Source organism: Oryctolagus cuniculus, chromosome 17 (genome assembly GCF_964237555.1).
Source record: "Oryctolagus cuniculus chromosome 17, mOryCun1.1, whole genome shotgun sequence".
Taxonomy (NCBI): domain Eukaryota; kingdom Metazoa; phylum Chordata; class Mammalia; order Lagomorpha; family Leporidae; genus Oryctolagus; species Oryctolagus cuniculus.
This window is the reverse complement of record NC_091448.1, coordinates 25,035,314-25,051,590: the sequence shown is the minus strand read 5'-3', so window position 1 is coordinate 25,051,590 and position 16,277 is coordinate 25,035,314. Positions and strand designations below refer to the sequence as shown.

General features: G+C 49.0%; 1 protein-coding gene across 3 annotated transcripts in view; it reads right to left on the bottom strand.

Moving 5' to 3' along the window:
* The window catches only part of CALCOCO2 (calcium binding and coiled-coil domain 2), a 34,978-nt gene extending 26,584 nt beyond the window's left edge, over positions 1 to 8,394 (bottom strand). For 2 of the 3 annotated variants that reach the window (XM_070060824.1, XM_008271339.3), the window contains exon 1: positions 8,267 to 8,394. The gene's annotated coding sequence lies outside the window, so the exon portion shown is untranslated. The remainder of the gene's footprint in view (positions 1 to 8,266) is intronic. The other variant, XM_070060825.1, reaches the window with a different exon arrangement.
* Positions 8,395 to 16,277: the final 7,883 nt, after the last annotated feature.

Here is a 16,277-nt window from a genome sequence, read left to right as displayed (position 1 = left end):
AGGAGTTACATTTCAGCTCCACCATCCACTGAAGGGGTGACCTTGGCAATTTACTTAATCCACCAGAATCTCTTCCTATTGCTTCTTTTTATTTTTTAAAGATTTATTTATTTATTTGAAAGTCAGAAAGTCAGAGATACACAGAGAGAGGAGAGACAAAGAGAGAGAGAGAAAGGTCTTCCATCCACTGATTCACTCCCTAGATGGCCATAACGACCGGAGCTATGCCAATCCGAAGCCTGGAACCAGGAGCTTCTTCCGGGTCTCCCACGTGGGTGGAGGGGCCCAAGCACTTGGGCCATCTTCTACTGCTTTCCCGGGACATATCAGAGAGCTGGATCAGAAGTGGAGCAGCTGCCGGGACTTGAACCAGCACCCATATGGGATGCCAGCACTGCAGGTGGCAGCTTTACTTGCTACGCCATAGTGCCAGCCCCTGCCTATTGCTTCTTAATAATACCATGTAGGGGCTAGCCCTGTGGTGCAGCAGGTTAAAGCTGTTGCCTGCAGCACAGGCATCCCATGTGGGCACCAGTTCGAGCCCTGGCTGCTCCACTTCCCATCCAACTCTCTGCTGTGGCCTGGAAAAGCAGTAGAAGATGGCCCAAGTCCTTGGGACCCTGTGCCTGCATGGGAGGCCTGGAAGAAGCTTCTGGCTCTTGGCTCGGGATCGGTCCAGCTCCAGCTGTTGCGGCCATTTGGGGAGTGAAACCAGTGGATGGAGGACCTCTCTCTCTCTTTCTCTCTCTGCCTCTCTGTAACTCTGCCCTTCAAATAAATATATAAATCTTAAAAAAATAATAACATGTACCCCATTTGGGTTTGTATGTGGCTTAAGTGAAATACTGTAAAGTGTCCAGCCCTCAAATTACTTCCTGCTAGATTAGGCACGTGACATAAAGCAGATGTTTAATGACAGAATAAAGCAGAGGCTGCATCAGGAAAGCACTAACAGATGTTTGTGATTATTACTGCTATTATTCCTACTGCTGGCCTAGCACAGTGCTTGCCCTTGAAAGGGTTCCGATCCAGTAGAGAGGAAAGATGAGCATAGGAGTGACTGACAAATGAATATAAGAAACGCAGGAAGCTGGCGCTGCGGCTCACTAGGCTAATCCTCCGCCTTGCGGTGCCGGCACACCGGGTTCTAGTCCCAGTCGGGGTGCCGGATTCTGTCCCGGTTGCCCCTCTTCCAGGCCAGCTCTCTGCTGTGGCCCAGGAGTGCAGTAGAGGATGGCTCAAGTGCTTGGGCCCTGAACCCGCATGGGAGACCAGGAGAAGCACCTGGCTCCTGGCTTCGGATCAACGCGGTGCACCGGCCGCGGCGGCCATTGGAGGGTGAACCAACGGCAAAGGAAGACCTTTTTCTGTCTTTCTCACTGTCCACTCTGCCTGTCAAAAAAAAAAAAAAAAAAAAGAAAAGAAACACGGGGGACAGCACTACTAAGCCTCTGCTTTGATGTCTGTCTTCCTCATCTGAGTGCCAGTTCAAGTCCCACTGTGGGGCCAGCACTGTGGCATAGCAGGTAAAGCCACCGCCTGCAGTGCCGGCATTGCATATGGACACCAGTTCAAGTCCTTGCTGCTCCACTTCCAATCCAGCTCTCTGCTATGGCTTGGGAAAGTAGTAGAAGATGGCCCAAGTCCTTGGACCCCTGCACCCGTGTGGGAGATCCAGAAGAAGCTCCTGGCTACAGATTGGCACAACTCCGGCCATTGTGATCATCTAGGGAGTGAACAAGCAGACGGAAGACAAGACCTTTCTCTCTCTCTCTCCCCTTCTCTGTAACTCTGCCTTTCAAAAAAAAAAAAAAAAAAAAAAAAAAGTCCCATTGCTCCACTACCAATCCAGCTCCCTGCTAGCACACCTCCTAGGAAAACAGCAGAGGTAATGACCCACATGGCAGACTCAGATGGAGTTCCAAGCTCCTGGCTTCAGCCTGGACCAGCCTTGGAAGTTGTGGATGGACGATCTGTCTCTCCCTCTCTCTCTGCTGCTCTGCCTTTCAAATCAACCAATCAATGAATCCTAAAAAGTGCAGAGTGGAGTTCAAAAGATGCGATGGGCTAAGAAAATGAAGAAAAGCTTAAAGGAGTGAGGGTGTCTCAGCTAAGCCCTCAGGGAAGAACAGGATCTAGACAAGTGGGTTTGCAACTGGGGGCATTCCAAGGGAAGGAAACAGCGTGGGCAACAACAAGGACACTGAAAAGGGCGGACCACGTGCGGAAGACGGCAAACAGGTTTGGATCCCTAGCAGCACAGTGAGGATGACAGCCTGAGCTGCACCTTTCCAGATCTTAGCACACAGGTAAAATGTGACCAAGGACGGGAAACTATTTTGGAGGTAAAATATACATAAAAGAATCAAAGTGTCACGGATGTTGACACCCGATCCTTCCCACCCCTCAAGCAAGCTGCATTCATGGTCTTCTAAATGCCTCCCTAGCCAACGTGCAGCGAGCCCAGGATTCTCAACCAGGGTTTTACCAGGAAGTGAAAGCTGCTGTACACAGTAGATGAAGACAAGACCTGATTCACCCTGGTTCCTGGTTTCACTTTGAAGTCTAAACAACCAGGCCTCTTGTCCAACTTCCCAGAAGCCTTTTATTTTGTTCCACAGCCAAGGCAAGGGGACTTTGGGGCACTGAACTGTCTGTTCTTGAGATTAAGCTGAGGAAGTAAGAAATGCATTGGCTTTCTGGTTTGTGACAGTTTAGCCACATCCTCAACCTCAAACCTCAGAAGGGTTTTTCAAAGCAGGCACGCAGGAGTCACATCCAGTCCTGGCAAGACTTCCTTCTGATAAGCTGCCTTCTGTGATGAGGGTTTCTCATAGACCTTCTCTCCCCCGTGGTCTCTGCTCCTACCGAGGCCAGCATGTCCTCTGACCTAAGCCTGAGCACCAATGTATCTGAACACATAAGAATTCATCCTGGGCCAGTGCTGAGGCACGGCAGGTTAAAGCCCCGGCCTGCAGTGCCAACATCCCATACAACGCTGGCTTCAGCTGTTCCACTTCTGATCCAGCTCCCCGCTAATTGCCTGGGAAAGCATCTGAGGATGGCCTAACTCCTTGGGCCCCTGCACCCATATGGGAGACCCAGAAGAAGCTCTTGGCTCCTGGCTTCCGACTGGCCCAGCAGGTAAAGCCGCTGCCTGCAGTGCAGGTATCCTGTAGGGACGCCAGATTGGCCATTTAGGGGGTGATCTCATTTAGGGAAGATCTCTCCCTGTGTCTCTCCCTCTCTCTGTAACTCTACTTCTCAAATAAATAAATCTTTAAAAAGAGTGAGAGTTAATCTTTTCTTTGATCTTAGATTACAAAGAGCTCACAGGTGAGAGTGATTTCAGTGCCTCTCTTCAATTAACCTTAATACCTCACTTCTAGTTCTTTCTCTTCCTAACACCATCACCACTGTATACATAACACAAGGCCTGAGGCATAGTAATGGCTAATTAGGTATGTGTTTAACAAATGAGTGAGAAGAGAAGCAGTCTTTCAGCAAAAGTAAAACAGGAAGGGGCTTTGTAGGTAAACAATGGTAGGGTGATGGTGGAGCTGAGTTCTGGTTTTATTTTTAGCTCTGATTTTATTCTGCTGGATAACCTCAGAGGAGCTGTGGTTCTCAGCTTTCTCTTTTCTAAAATAGGTGAGGAGATGTTAGACCCACGTGTGATGTCAGTGCTTGGTATGGCTGGTTCAGCAGGCATGGCTGGTTCAAGTAGCATGGCACCAAAAAACAAAAGGCACAGATTTAACTTCCTTCAGAGCTATCAGAGTCACACTCCATTACCCACCTTCTACACTCAACTTCCAGCAAGCTGCTTTGCGAATGGATGCTACGCTGAAAGGCAAGATCAACCAAGGATATAGGTGGCTTGGCACAGTCTCTCAGAGAAAAACAACCAGTCTAAGTTAGCTCACGAGCAGAACACTGAAGAAAGGGCAGACGTGGCTGCTGGCGCTATGGTGCCGCAGGTAAAGCCGCTGCCTGCAGTGCAGCTATCCTGTAGGGACGCCAGTTCGAGTCCCAGCAGCTCCACTTTCAATCCAGCTCTTGGCTATGGCCTGGGAAAGCAGTAGAAGATGGTCCAAGTCCTTGGGCCCCTGCACCCACCTGGGAGACCCAGAGGAGGCTCCTGGCTCCTGGCTTCGGATCAGCTCAGCTCTGGCCGTTGCGGCCAATTGGGGAGAGAACCAGCGGATGGAAGACCTCTCTCTCTCTCTCTCTCTCTCTGCCTCTGCCTTTCTAACTCTGTTTTTCAAATAAATCTTCAAAAAAGAAAGTTTAAAAAAAAAGGCATACATATATGCAAAATGACACAAAACAGCTCATTCCTGAGGCTTCGGTATGCAAATGAAACACTACCTTTTTTTCATTCATCTAAAGCCTAGTCATCTGTCTGGAAAAGTCAGCAGCTTTGGTTTCTTACTTATCAAAAATGCAACAGACTCCACAAGGTTTCCTATTTCAGAGATCTCATTGCCTTCCCAGGACTCAAAGGGTGCCCAATGGCACCGTGCGTACTCAGAACTCAGCCACTGCTGAAATATAGGTTAACATTCCCCTCTGTTAAGACCGGAGGGGCCGGCACTGTGGCACCTGGCCTGCAGCACTGGCCTCCCTTATGGGCACCAATTTGAGTCCCAGCTGGTCTACCTCGATTTGGCTTTCTGCTATGGCCTGGGAAAGCAGTGGAAGATGGCCCAAGTGCTTGGGCCCCTGCATCCACATGGGAGACCTGGAAGAAGCTCTTGGCTCCTGGCTTCAGATTGGTCCACCTCCAGCTGTTGCAGCTGTTTGGGGAGTGAACCAGCAAACAGGAGATCTCTCTCTGTTTCTCCCTCTCTATAACTCTGCCTCTCACATAAATAAATCTTATTTAAATAATTATCTTTTTGACAAAGCAGTCTAGAAATTAGTGGTTGGTCGGGGGAGGAAGGAGGATACGGAAGGAAAACTGGAATGATTTCGGCATCAACTTGTCCTCCTTCAGCTACCTGTCCCACCACAGAATCTCTTCATGATCTAATTCCAGTAGTGATTTATAGGGGCAAGGGAGAGAGAAGAAATATAAGAAGAGCAAAAGTTAAATTTAGAAGTCCAGAGAGCTACTGAGTAATGAAAAAGCAGTGGGAAGTATTAGGCCCCCTAGAAACCGTGGAATGACATTCTACCTAGTTTCCTACTCTGACCTCCAAATCAAAGACTGGCCACATAACGAGTGGACCAAGGAAAACAAACAGGGAGTCTAAGGACAAAATCATTAAGCCTGGTGGGGGAGGGATGCACAGATTCCACAACCTGTCAGAGCACTTTACTTGACCTCTGACAGAGTGGTGACTTTTTTTTTTCAGCTCAGCTTGCAAAAGGATTAGAGCCCTCAGAGGAGCTGGCAATAATAGGAATGCATTTTAAAATGCGTCTCCTGAACTGCTCCTGGTTTCTAAGAAAACCTGATGATGATGTTTTCATCTAATAAGTTTTTTAAGCCTAACATACTACTCCCAAGACTGCTCCATAAGGACACAGTCTCCCAAGCCTTTAAAAAAATTTTTTTTTAAATTGATTATTTATTTGAAAGGCAGAGTTACAGAAAGAGACAGAGAGAAACAAAGATATCTTCCATCTGCTGGGTCACTCTCCAGATGGCTGCAATAGCCAACTCTGGGTCAGGCGAAGCCAGGATCCTGGAAGTCCACCTGGGTCACCCACATGGGTGGCCAAGGCCCAATTACTTGCGCCATCTTTTCCCAGGAGCATCAGCAGGGAGCACGATTGGAAGTGGAGCAGCCAGGACTCGAACTGGGCTCATACAGGACACTGGCATTGCAGGTGGCAGCTTAACCCGCTGTGTCACAATGCCAGCCTCCTCTCATGTCTCACACCTTCCTGAAGAGAGGGTACAATAGCCAGTTCTGTTTCTGCTCTTTCTGAATGAATTTACAAACTAACTAGGAAAAGTGGAAAAAATTTTACATGCCTAGCATTTCTACATTAGCTTTTTTCTACCAGTAGGCACATGTTTCCAGAGAAACATGGCTTCTCTGCCTGGGTTTCAGAAGGAGACCAATGCTTCCACAGGGAAGAGAGAAACACCATCAACTCTTCATTTAGGAATATTCAAAACAGAGACAAACCAAGTCAAACCCATTTACTCTCATTCCTTCAATCTTCTGCTTACTTTACTTGCTAAAACCAGTAGCCATTAGCAAAATGGATGAAGTGATCAGAGCCTCATCCCTCCCTGGCTCTGGCAGACACACATCGTAAGTACCCTGAGAGAACACGGGCAGTGGATAGTATGGTTGTGGGCATGGCCCTGAGACAGGCAGTAAAAGCAGAAACAGTCATTGATCTTCAAATTATTAAGCCATTCACTCTAGTCCCAAATTCCCAAGTTCATTCTAGCTCCTCACCTAAAATATTTCAGAGTGCCTTAGAAAAACTGCACAGAGGCTGGCGCTATGGTGTAATGGGTAAAGCTGCCGCGGGCTGTGCCTACATCCCATATGGGCGCCAGTTCAAATCCCGGCGGCTGCACTTCCAGTCCAGCTCTCTGCTATGGCCTGGGAAAGCACTAGAAGATGGCCCAAGTCCTTGGGGCCCTGCACCCATGTGAGAAACCCGGAAGAAGCTCCTGGCTCCTGGCTTCAGACTGGCCCAGCTCTGGCCATTGTGGCCATTTGGGGAGTGAACCAGCAAATGGAAGACTTTCTCTCTCTCTCTCGCTGCCTCTCTTTAACTCTTTCAAATAAATAAATCTTTTTAAAAAAAACTGTACAGTCCATCAGGTCTTTAATTTATTCATCAACAATTGTTTGAATTGGCTGTCCAGCTTGTTCTAAGCAGGATCTAGTCCCCTCCCCCACCCCAACACCACACCACATCACACCACCACCATGCCAGCAGTCCTGGGGCACGAGGTGCAGGCAAACAGAAGAAATGGAGAAGCTCAAAGGTGTGGGCTGGATCTGCGTTTGACCGAAACTAGCCTCTTTTCCCTTTCCCTTGAAGAGGGTAACTCGGCTGTCATGTCGCTGTGCCGTGGGCAGTGGCAGCGTTTGAGGGCAGGAGTCTAGGAACCCATCTAAGTTCTGCCCCTGACGAGCTCGGAGATCTCAAGTCACAGCCCCTTCTTTCAGATCTGTTTCCTTGCCAGTCAAACGTGCGGATCCAGCTAGGAACTCTCCAAGGGTCTCTCCAGTGACAAGGACGATGTCGCCGAAGAGGGCAACAGTTCGTTTTAACTGCTGCACTTTTCCTCTAGGACAAGCGTGGGGTTATATCAAGAGCCCCCGATGCAGTGTCTGACTTGGAAGACAGCAACTCGCTACGGACAGGTACCTCGGGATCCCTCACTACCCTTCTCACTGCCTTTTCCACTCCATGGCTGTCCCTTCAGCGAAAGGGTACAGCTTCAAGATTCCCTGGGAACACCTGGGAAGGAAAGCCAGCCGCGTATCTCTTAATCTCATGTTGGGTCTACTTAACGACGAAGAGCGACCGCAGTTTGCTTTAAAGTATTTTTGCCACAGTGGAGATAAGTTACAATACAACGCCCATGTTATCCTCCTGGTCTCCAACCAGTCTGCACCTGCAGCCAAGATTCCAAGCGATAGAAGTGAACTCGCGTGGGTGAGGCTGAAGTCCCTGGGCGGGGGCTCAGCCCCCAGACTCCGCTGGGCCGGCGGTGGAGGAGGGGCGCGGCCAGGGGAGCCCACTTGCACGGCGGCTGGCCCTGCACCTCCTTTCCTTTTCGGCTGCCTGGAACATTTCCTCCTTCAGACGCACAACGCTAAAGGAAAAAGGCTTCAGGAGCCAAACCCACTGCGGACGGGGAAACTGAGGCCCCAAAAGGCCGTAACCGGCCCAGGGTGACGTGGCAGAGGCCCCGCCTCGGCCTGGAAGCAGGCGGGGATGACGTCAAAGCGAGGGAAGACGGCGGCCGCGGCAAGACCCCCGCTGCCGTCAGAGGCGCCTCAGCCGCCCAGGGAGCCTCCCGCCCGGCCTCCCGCACCGCAGCGCTGCCCGCCTGGGGTGGGGGGTGGGGGGCGGCAGACGGCCCCGTGCCCTCCAAGCCCACGGAAGGGGCTGCAGGGAATCCAGGACGCCACTCCCACTTGCTATCACCCTAGGGTGGACTGAGGTGAAAACCGAAGCCGGCCGCACCTCTTCCCACGCACAGCCCCTTCCGAGGACTGCACGTCTGCATTTGGGGAACCTGAGATCCTCACTGTCCCCTTTCACTTCTGGAACTCACCGGGGGCAGCAGCCAGCGGCGGCGCAACAGCAACAGGGCAGGGAACGGGACAGGGGCGGGGCTAAAAACTCAAGGGAGAGGCGACCCGGAAGGCCCCGCCCACAACGTCACAGCGGGCAGCATGCCCCGCCCCTCGCGGTGCTTGATGGGATTTGTAGTGCCTAGGTGATTGGGTCGCCAGTCCGCGTCCCTTTACCGCTTTCCCCAGCTTGGGGTCCGCGAGCTCACCCCAAGAAACTCATTTCATCCCCTAGAGTGAGCTGTTTGTTACTATTCATTTTTTAAACCTTTATTTCTCAGCAGAGGGAACCTTGACTCTTTGAAGAGCCGCTGAGCGGTCTTTTTTCTCGTACCTCCATCTGTCCCTAAGAGGAGCCCTTGCAATCTTCCTGGTTCCCCCTCTGTGTTATTTTCTTTCTGCGCCAAGAAGACGCGACGGCTGCAGGCTTCCTGGCACCTCCCCTCAGTCCAGCTCCCTGCTAATGGGCCTGGAAAAGCAACAGATGATGGCCCAATGGAGTTCCTGCCTGACACAGGCAGGTTTCGCTCTGACCCAGCCCTGGCTTGGTACAGGAATTCAGGGCGTGAACTAGCAGATGGAAGATCTGGCTCAACTTCTCTCTTTCGCTCTGCATTTCAAGTAGAAGAAACTAAATAAGCATAAAAATTCTTTAGAGTTAATTCCGTCGTGTCAATGCATTTTTTTTTAAAGTGCAGTTAAGAATAAACTCAGCAAGCAAGAATCCTGCTAAGTCAGTTTAGAGAGAAGCCCCTATCCTTGATAACTGGTCACCCTGACTGTCTTCACCAAGAATCCGGCTGGGTCAGTTTAGCAAGCATCCCCCCACCCCGTGTCTCCTCTTAGCTACTTCCTGCCCACTGACCCTTTCACCTTGCTTGTAAGTTCCACTTGTACTTTCCATGTTCAGTATAGTTGAGCAATACTCTCCACTGGAAACTGTTTGCAGAACAAGTGTCTCAGTATCCTGAGTAGGTGCCCCTGAATTTTACTTACAGCAAACCCCCCACCTAACTGGGGAGGGTTCATTCCAAGAGCCCCACTGGGTGCCTGAAACTGCAGATGGTACCCTGCAGATGGTGTCTCTTCTGTATATACATATCTATGATAAAGTTCAATTTGTAAATGAGGCATGGGAAGAAATTAGCACTTAATATAATGAACTAGAGCTATAATAATAGACTGTAATAAAATTGCTCGTGTCACCACTCCTGCACTTTGTGGCCATTGTGTAAAATCAGGTTTACTTGAACACAAGCACTGCTACACTGTGACCTTTGATCTGATAATGAGACAGCTGCTACCTTGTAAGTGTGGATATGCTGGACAAAGGGATGATTCATGTATCGGACTGGATGCAGCAGGATGGTGTGAGATTTCTTCACGCTACTCAGAACAGCACACAATTGAAAACTGTGCTGCTTATTTCTGGAATTTTCCATTTACTATTTTCAGACTGCCATTGACCATAGATAACTGAAACCTTGGAATCCATGGATAAGGGGGAGGGGAGTGATTAGATTAAATTTTCTAAGAGCACTGAGAATTGAAACCACTTACTTTTACTTTCTGTGTGTAACTTTTAGAATTGAACATTGTATTAAAGTTAAAAATATGCATATATGATAAGTAATTAAAAAAAACACTTATACCCACACAGCTTCCTGTCTACAGTAACAGGACAACTCTTAAGCGACCCTTCCTGGAAGTTAAAAATACAAATAAAGTCTGTTTGTTCTAGATACTTCCTAAAAGAGTCATCAATAGAGAAACACATCATCAGATGACAATTTTGTATACACCAAGACTCTTTATTATTTTTTTTGAAAATTTATGTATTTGAAAGTCAGAGTTACACAGAGAGAAGGAGAGGCAGGGAGAGAGGTCTTTCATCCGCTGGTTCACTCCCCAGTTGGCCACTACAGCCGGAGCTATGCTGATCCGAAGCCAGGAGCCAGGAGTTTCTTCCGGGTCTCCCACGTGGGTACACTGCAGGCGCGATTTAACCTACTACGCCACAGCGTCAGCTCCTCAAACTGCCTTTAAGTTCTGTGCTGTTGAATTTAGCTCCTCAAAGAATCAACAAAACAAACTGTTGATAAGGCAACAGTAAGGAGAGTGCTGCTTTGACGGGGTTGCAGTGGCTTGGAGGAGAGGACCAAGCAGTGGTAAACACTGAGACTCTGAAACTTGGTTTGGGAGGGGCTCAGTGCAGGTAGGGGTTTATTAGGATTTGGTAAGGATCATAGTAAAATAGTTTAGGGTTTGTGGCCACAACAGAGGGATTACTTGTAGGCCAGGAGTTTTAAGAGTCTTGGTGTAGGGGCCGGAGCTGTGGCATAGTGGGTAAAGCTGCCGCCTACAGTGCTGGCATCCCATATGGGTGCTGGTTCTCTCTCTCTCTCTCTCTCTCTCTCTCTCTCCCTCTCTGCCTCTCCTTCTCTCTCTATGTAACTCTTTCAAATAAACAAATAAATCTTTCAAAAAAAAGTTAGGATTTATTTCTAGTAGAAATGTCAAGGGAAGGCTGCAATTGGCAGCCTTTATGGTTGGATATTGAAGAAATAGGGATTGATATTCAGCTCTGTAGAAAGTCTTCCAATCTTTTAAAAATTGTTTTTAAAAATATTTAATTACTTATTTGAAAGTAAGAGTTACGGGGTGAGGGAAAGATCTTTCATCTGCTGTTTCACTCCCCAGATGGCCACAATGGCCAGAGCTGAGCCAAGCCAAACCAGGAGCCAGGAGCTTCTTCTGGGTCTCCCACTTGGGTGGTAGGGGCCCAAACACTTGAGCCATGTTCTGCTGCTTTTCCCAGGTCTTTAGCAGGAAGCTGGATCAGAAGTAGAGCAGCCATTTGGGATGCCAGCATCGCAGGCGGCAGCTTTACCTTCTATGCCACAGCATGGCCCTGGGTCTTCCATTATTTTCAACCACTATTATCTGGGCCAAGAAAGAGTGAGGAGTGTAGTTACTTGTGCCTGACAGTGTGTATTATCTCATTTAATCCTATTTTCCCCATTTTACAGATGAGAAAAGTGGGACGTGGTGACGTACATTGCCCAAGCTCACACATCTGATAAGCGCCAGCAGGAGGATTTGAATTTAGCATTCTGACCCTAGTGACTGCCCTCAACCTATGTTTCATCAGGAATTCAGTAATCCTCGAGGGAAGACAAACGCATCAGCATCAGCGAGGGTTTGGCTTAGAAGAGGAACTTACATAGCACCAAGACAGCGCAGAATTAATGTTTCCAAGGGCAGGAAGGGAAGCTTTGCGGAAGAGATATTCCTGAAAAAAAAAAAAATTGTTCTGAAGCCTGTCAAAATGGTAAGGAAGGTTGATTCAGGACGATTGCAATAGGAGCTTAATCATAAGGGAGAGAGATTGTGCTCAACTCTGACTACTCATACAACAAGGACAAGGGAGGACTTAGAGCTGAGGCACAGCTCCATGGGTGGGAAATCACTACGAGGAGACATCAGGGCAGGAGACTCCTGCAGAAGAAGGTCGGGGTTGGTATCGAGGGTGGAGGATGAGGAATTTGATCAGATAGTGAGGGTGATCAGATATCAGTGGTGGGGGGTTCTCTCTAAAATGCCTTTTTAGGATTCTTGCTCAAACTGGTCTTGGCAAGGACACACAAGGAAGGCCAAGGTGGAGGGCTACTCCTCAGAGGCGCCCAGAGAAAGTCTTTGTCAGAGGTGACCTTTGATTCCTTCGAATAACAAGCTTGCCAACCAGGGACAGGGCCGGGATTAGGGAGTTGAATTCTCTGTGCAAAGGAAAGTTCCACCTCTGCATTATGGGATCCACTCTCACTAACGACATGTGGCTACTGGGCACCTGCAATGTGGACAGTGAACTAAATTTTTATTTAAGTTAAATCTGAATGGCCCTAGGCAGTCACTATCCCAGTAGGTGCATGTCTGCGGCAACTGTGTGATGCAGGTGTGGACAGGGAGAAGGAGGAGCGAGAGACAAGTCTAGCAGGAGGTGTCCAAGTGGCAGCTGCTCCTTTCGCCTTTACCCTCAGCTCCAGTCCTGCCCAGCCCTGCCCAGCAGCGAGGACTCCGGCTTTTGAACTCAACTCCATGGGGAAAGGAAGAGAGGGATTTTACGCCTCTGAAGTCTGAGCTCTCTGCAACCACCAAGGACTTACACAGTGCAGGTCATTTCTGTGCCCAAGTTAGAGGAAGAACAGAAATGAACCCTCAGCAGGAAGAAGGAAACTCCTGATTAGGCTGAGATGCAACTGTGCTTACAAATATATTGGAGGTGGGAGGCAGCACCGTGGCACAGGTTAATCCTCTGCCTGCGGCGCTCGCATCCCGTGTGGGGGCCGGTTCTGGTCTTGGCTGCTCTTCTTCCACTCCAGCTCTCTGCTGTGGCCTGGGAAAGCAGTGGAGGATGGCCCGGGTGCTTGGGCCCCTGCACCCACGTGGGAGACCAGGAAGAAGCTCCTGGGTCCTGGTTTCAGATCGGCGCAGCTCTGGCTGTTTGGATGAACCAGCAGATGGAAGACCTTTCACTCTGTCTCTCCCTCTCACTGTCTGTAACTCTACCTCTCAAATAAATAATAAAGTCTTAAAATATATATCTAGTGAGGGGCCAGTGCTATGGGTAGTCACCTGCAGTGCGAGCATCCCATTTGGGTGCCTATTTGAGTCCCGGCTGCTCCACTTCCAATCCAGCTCTGCTGTGGCCTGGAAAAGCAGTAGAAGATGGCCCAACTCCTTGGGCCCCTGCACCCACATGGGAGACCAGGAAGAAGCCCCTGGCTCCTGGCTTTGGATCAGCCCAGCTCTGGCTGTTGCAGTCATTTGGGGAATGAATCAGCAGATCAAAGACATCTCTCTCTCTCGCTCTCTCTCTCTCTGTGCCTCTCTCTGTAACTCTGTCTTTCAAATAAATAAAATAAATCATATATATATAGTGACTTAGTGGATAAAGCCTCGGCCTGTGACACCAGCATCCTATATGGGTGCCTATTCGAGTTTCTGATGCTCCACTTCCAATCTAGCTTCCTGCTAACGTGCCTGGGAAAGCAGCAGAGGATGGCCCAAGTGCTTGGGCCCCTGCATCCATGTGGGAGACCTGGATGAAGCTCCTGGTTCCTGGCATCAGCCTGGCCCAGTCCTAGATGTTGCAGCCATTTGGAGAGTGAACCAGTAGACAGAAGACCTCTCTTTCTCTCTCTGTCTCTCCCTCTCTGTGTAATTCTGACTTCCAAATAAATAAAATAAATCTTAAATACATATGTAATGTAATTAATTTATTTGAAAGACAGAGAGAGAGAGAGAGAGAGAGAGAGACATCTTCCATATCTGCTGGTTCACTCCCCAAATGCTCAGAACAGCTCAGGCTAGACCGGCTCAATCCAGATCTCTCACGTGGAAGGCACATACCCAATTACTTGGGCCAACACCACCTGCTTCCCACGGTGTGCATTAGCAAGAATCCGGATCAGAAGAGGAGCCAGGACTCAAACCCAGGGACTCCATTATGGGATACAGACATCCTTACCGCTGTGCAAATTATCCATCCCATAACAGGGTTTTTACACACAGACCAAATCTGATGTTTTATAAACTTCAGGAGACAGAGGAAAAAGTATGCCTCACATGAACCACGTTTCCAAAATGTGTAGGCAGACCACTGCACCTGTTAAACACTTCAGGCAACCCTAATATTTGAAGGCACTTTGCAATGGTCCTTTTAAAAAATTGACCTAGTTTTGTTTTTAAAAATCACATTAAATAAATGGAAAAAAATCCAGAATCTCACCCACATTGTCGAATCTCTTACCTATAGAGGTCATTTGTCTGTAGGAAGGACATTTTTCCTTGAATTGTCTGGTCCCAGTTGAGTCTTTGGCAGTACTTTAACAGCTCTGAAACTGTAGGGAGCAGATGGATAAGCAAATTGTGTCTGCTCTGACGAAGACTGATTGTCTGTGCCCCTCCTTGTGGAATTTTTGTTTCCATTCCTCTCTCCACCCTTTTCTCATAGTCATGTGTCGTTCTTAACTCCTTGTCCTGAAGCTGCCGAAACACAGCCGTCTGCCCTCCTCCCTCACTGAGTGAGTAAATCACAATCTTTAACATATATTCAGTTTTTAGGTCTATAATGAGAATTGTTATACTTTTAAAAATTCTCCCAACATTTCTTCCAGTTTTTATGTATATAATACGTGTTTGACATAAAGTTTTAAAAAAAGACTTACTTATTTATTGACTTGTAAGACTGAGTGACAGAGAGAGGTCAGGAGAGACACAGAGAGATCTCTGTCAGTTCATTCCCAAATGGCTGCAATGGCCTCAGCTGGGTCAGGCCAAAGTCAGGAGCCAGGAACTCCAGCCAGGTCTCCCACACGGGTGGCCGCGGTCCCAGGACTAGGGCCATCATCTGCTGCTTCCCTAGGTGTATTTTAGCAGGAAGCTGCATTGGAAGTGGAGCAGCCAAGACTCCAACCAGCACTCTGATATGGGATGCAAATGTTGCAGGCAGTGTTTTACTTAACTCCTGTGCCACCACTCAGGCCCCTGTGTTTGACAAAATTATAGCGAGAGCTTTATAAAAACTTTTTCACTTACTATTAATAGGTAAAAAGCGTTTTCCTATTGCTAAAAAACATCATGAGAATTGCTTTCTCTCTGTTACCATAAGTGATTCCGCCACAATTTACTGCTTATTGGGCCTGGAGGTGACTACACCAGTACATTACCATTGTGCCCATCTGACACAAGACCACTGGGTGTGTCAGAGGACTCCACATTCATACTCATTGCACACGTGTGTCCTGTGACCCACCAGACACACGTTAGTGGGAAATGGCTCTTGTAAGCACTTGCAAGAAAATGAAAGGCCATGGAGCATGCGTGTCTGTGTCACCCGTGGCACCCAGGGAAGCACCTTGCATGTGTGCATCCTGAGGGTCTGCCCCTGCTGTTCCCTCACAGTGGGGGGGGGGGGGGAGGGGCACGTGTGTCCAGGGGTGTCCAGGCCCACCAGAGGATGCCTCCAAAGCCGCCGGGGACTCCCTTTCAGGAAAGGGGTTTTCCCCCGAGGGTGGGGGGGGTGAAGAGGAAAGACCAGATGGACACAGGGGCCTGGAGGCTCCACGGCTCGCAGCCCCACGTCCAGGGGCTCCTTCAGCCCCCACAGAAAGGAACACAGGTCACCCTGGAGAACTCAGAGAGGTGTGGCCAGCTATTTCTATTTCATTACCTACAGTGGTTAAGAGAGTGTGGAGGAAGGGGTAGTGGACTCACAGAAGTCTCACTTCCCCCAGCCTTGGTTTCCCATCTGAAAACAACAGAAGGGGCTGGCACTGCTGCACAGCAGGTTAGGCCATCTGCATCCCATAGGGGCGTCGGTTCAAGTCCCCACTGCTCCACCTCCCATCCAGCTCCCTGCTAATGCACCTAGGAAAGCAGCAGAAGATGGCCCAAGTGCTTGGGCCCCTGCACCCACGTGGGAGACCTGGATGAAATTGCTGGCTCCTGGCTTTGGCCTGGCCCAGTCCTGGTCATTGTGGCCACTTGGGGAGTGAACCAGCAGGTGGACGACCTCTGTTTCTCTTGTTCTGTCACTCTGCCTTTCAAATAAAGAAAAATTGGGGAAAAAAAAACAGTCCCCGCCCCTCCCCGCCACATTTCCTTCTGAAAAAAAAAATCGGAGACACACAAAACTTCACCTTCTAAGCATCCTTGTGTCAGTCTCGCCCTGCCTGGTGAGTATAGCACGATTTTACTTTGACTGGCACAGGATGAAAGGGCTTCCAGGAGGGACCTGGGTTCAGGAGGTGGAAGCAAACATCTGTCTTTGTAATTACACGTACAGGAGGAAGCCCACTCTGAGAACAGCACAGCAAACAGGCTTCTGGGGTTTCATGGCCGTCTTCCTATGCATTCATTTAATCAGGTGGGTGCCTCAGAAACAAACCAAGGAAAACCACCTGCCCAGGGTTTTCATGCACTCACACCTCT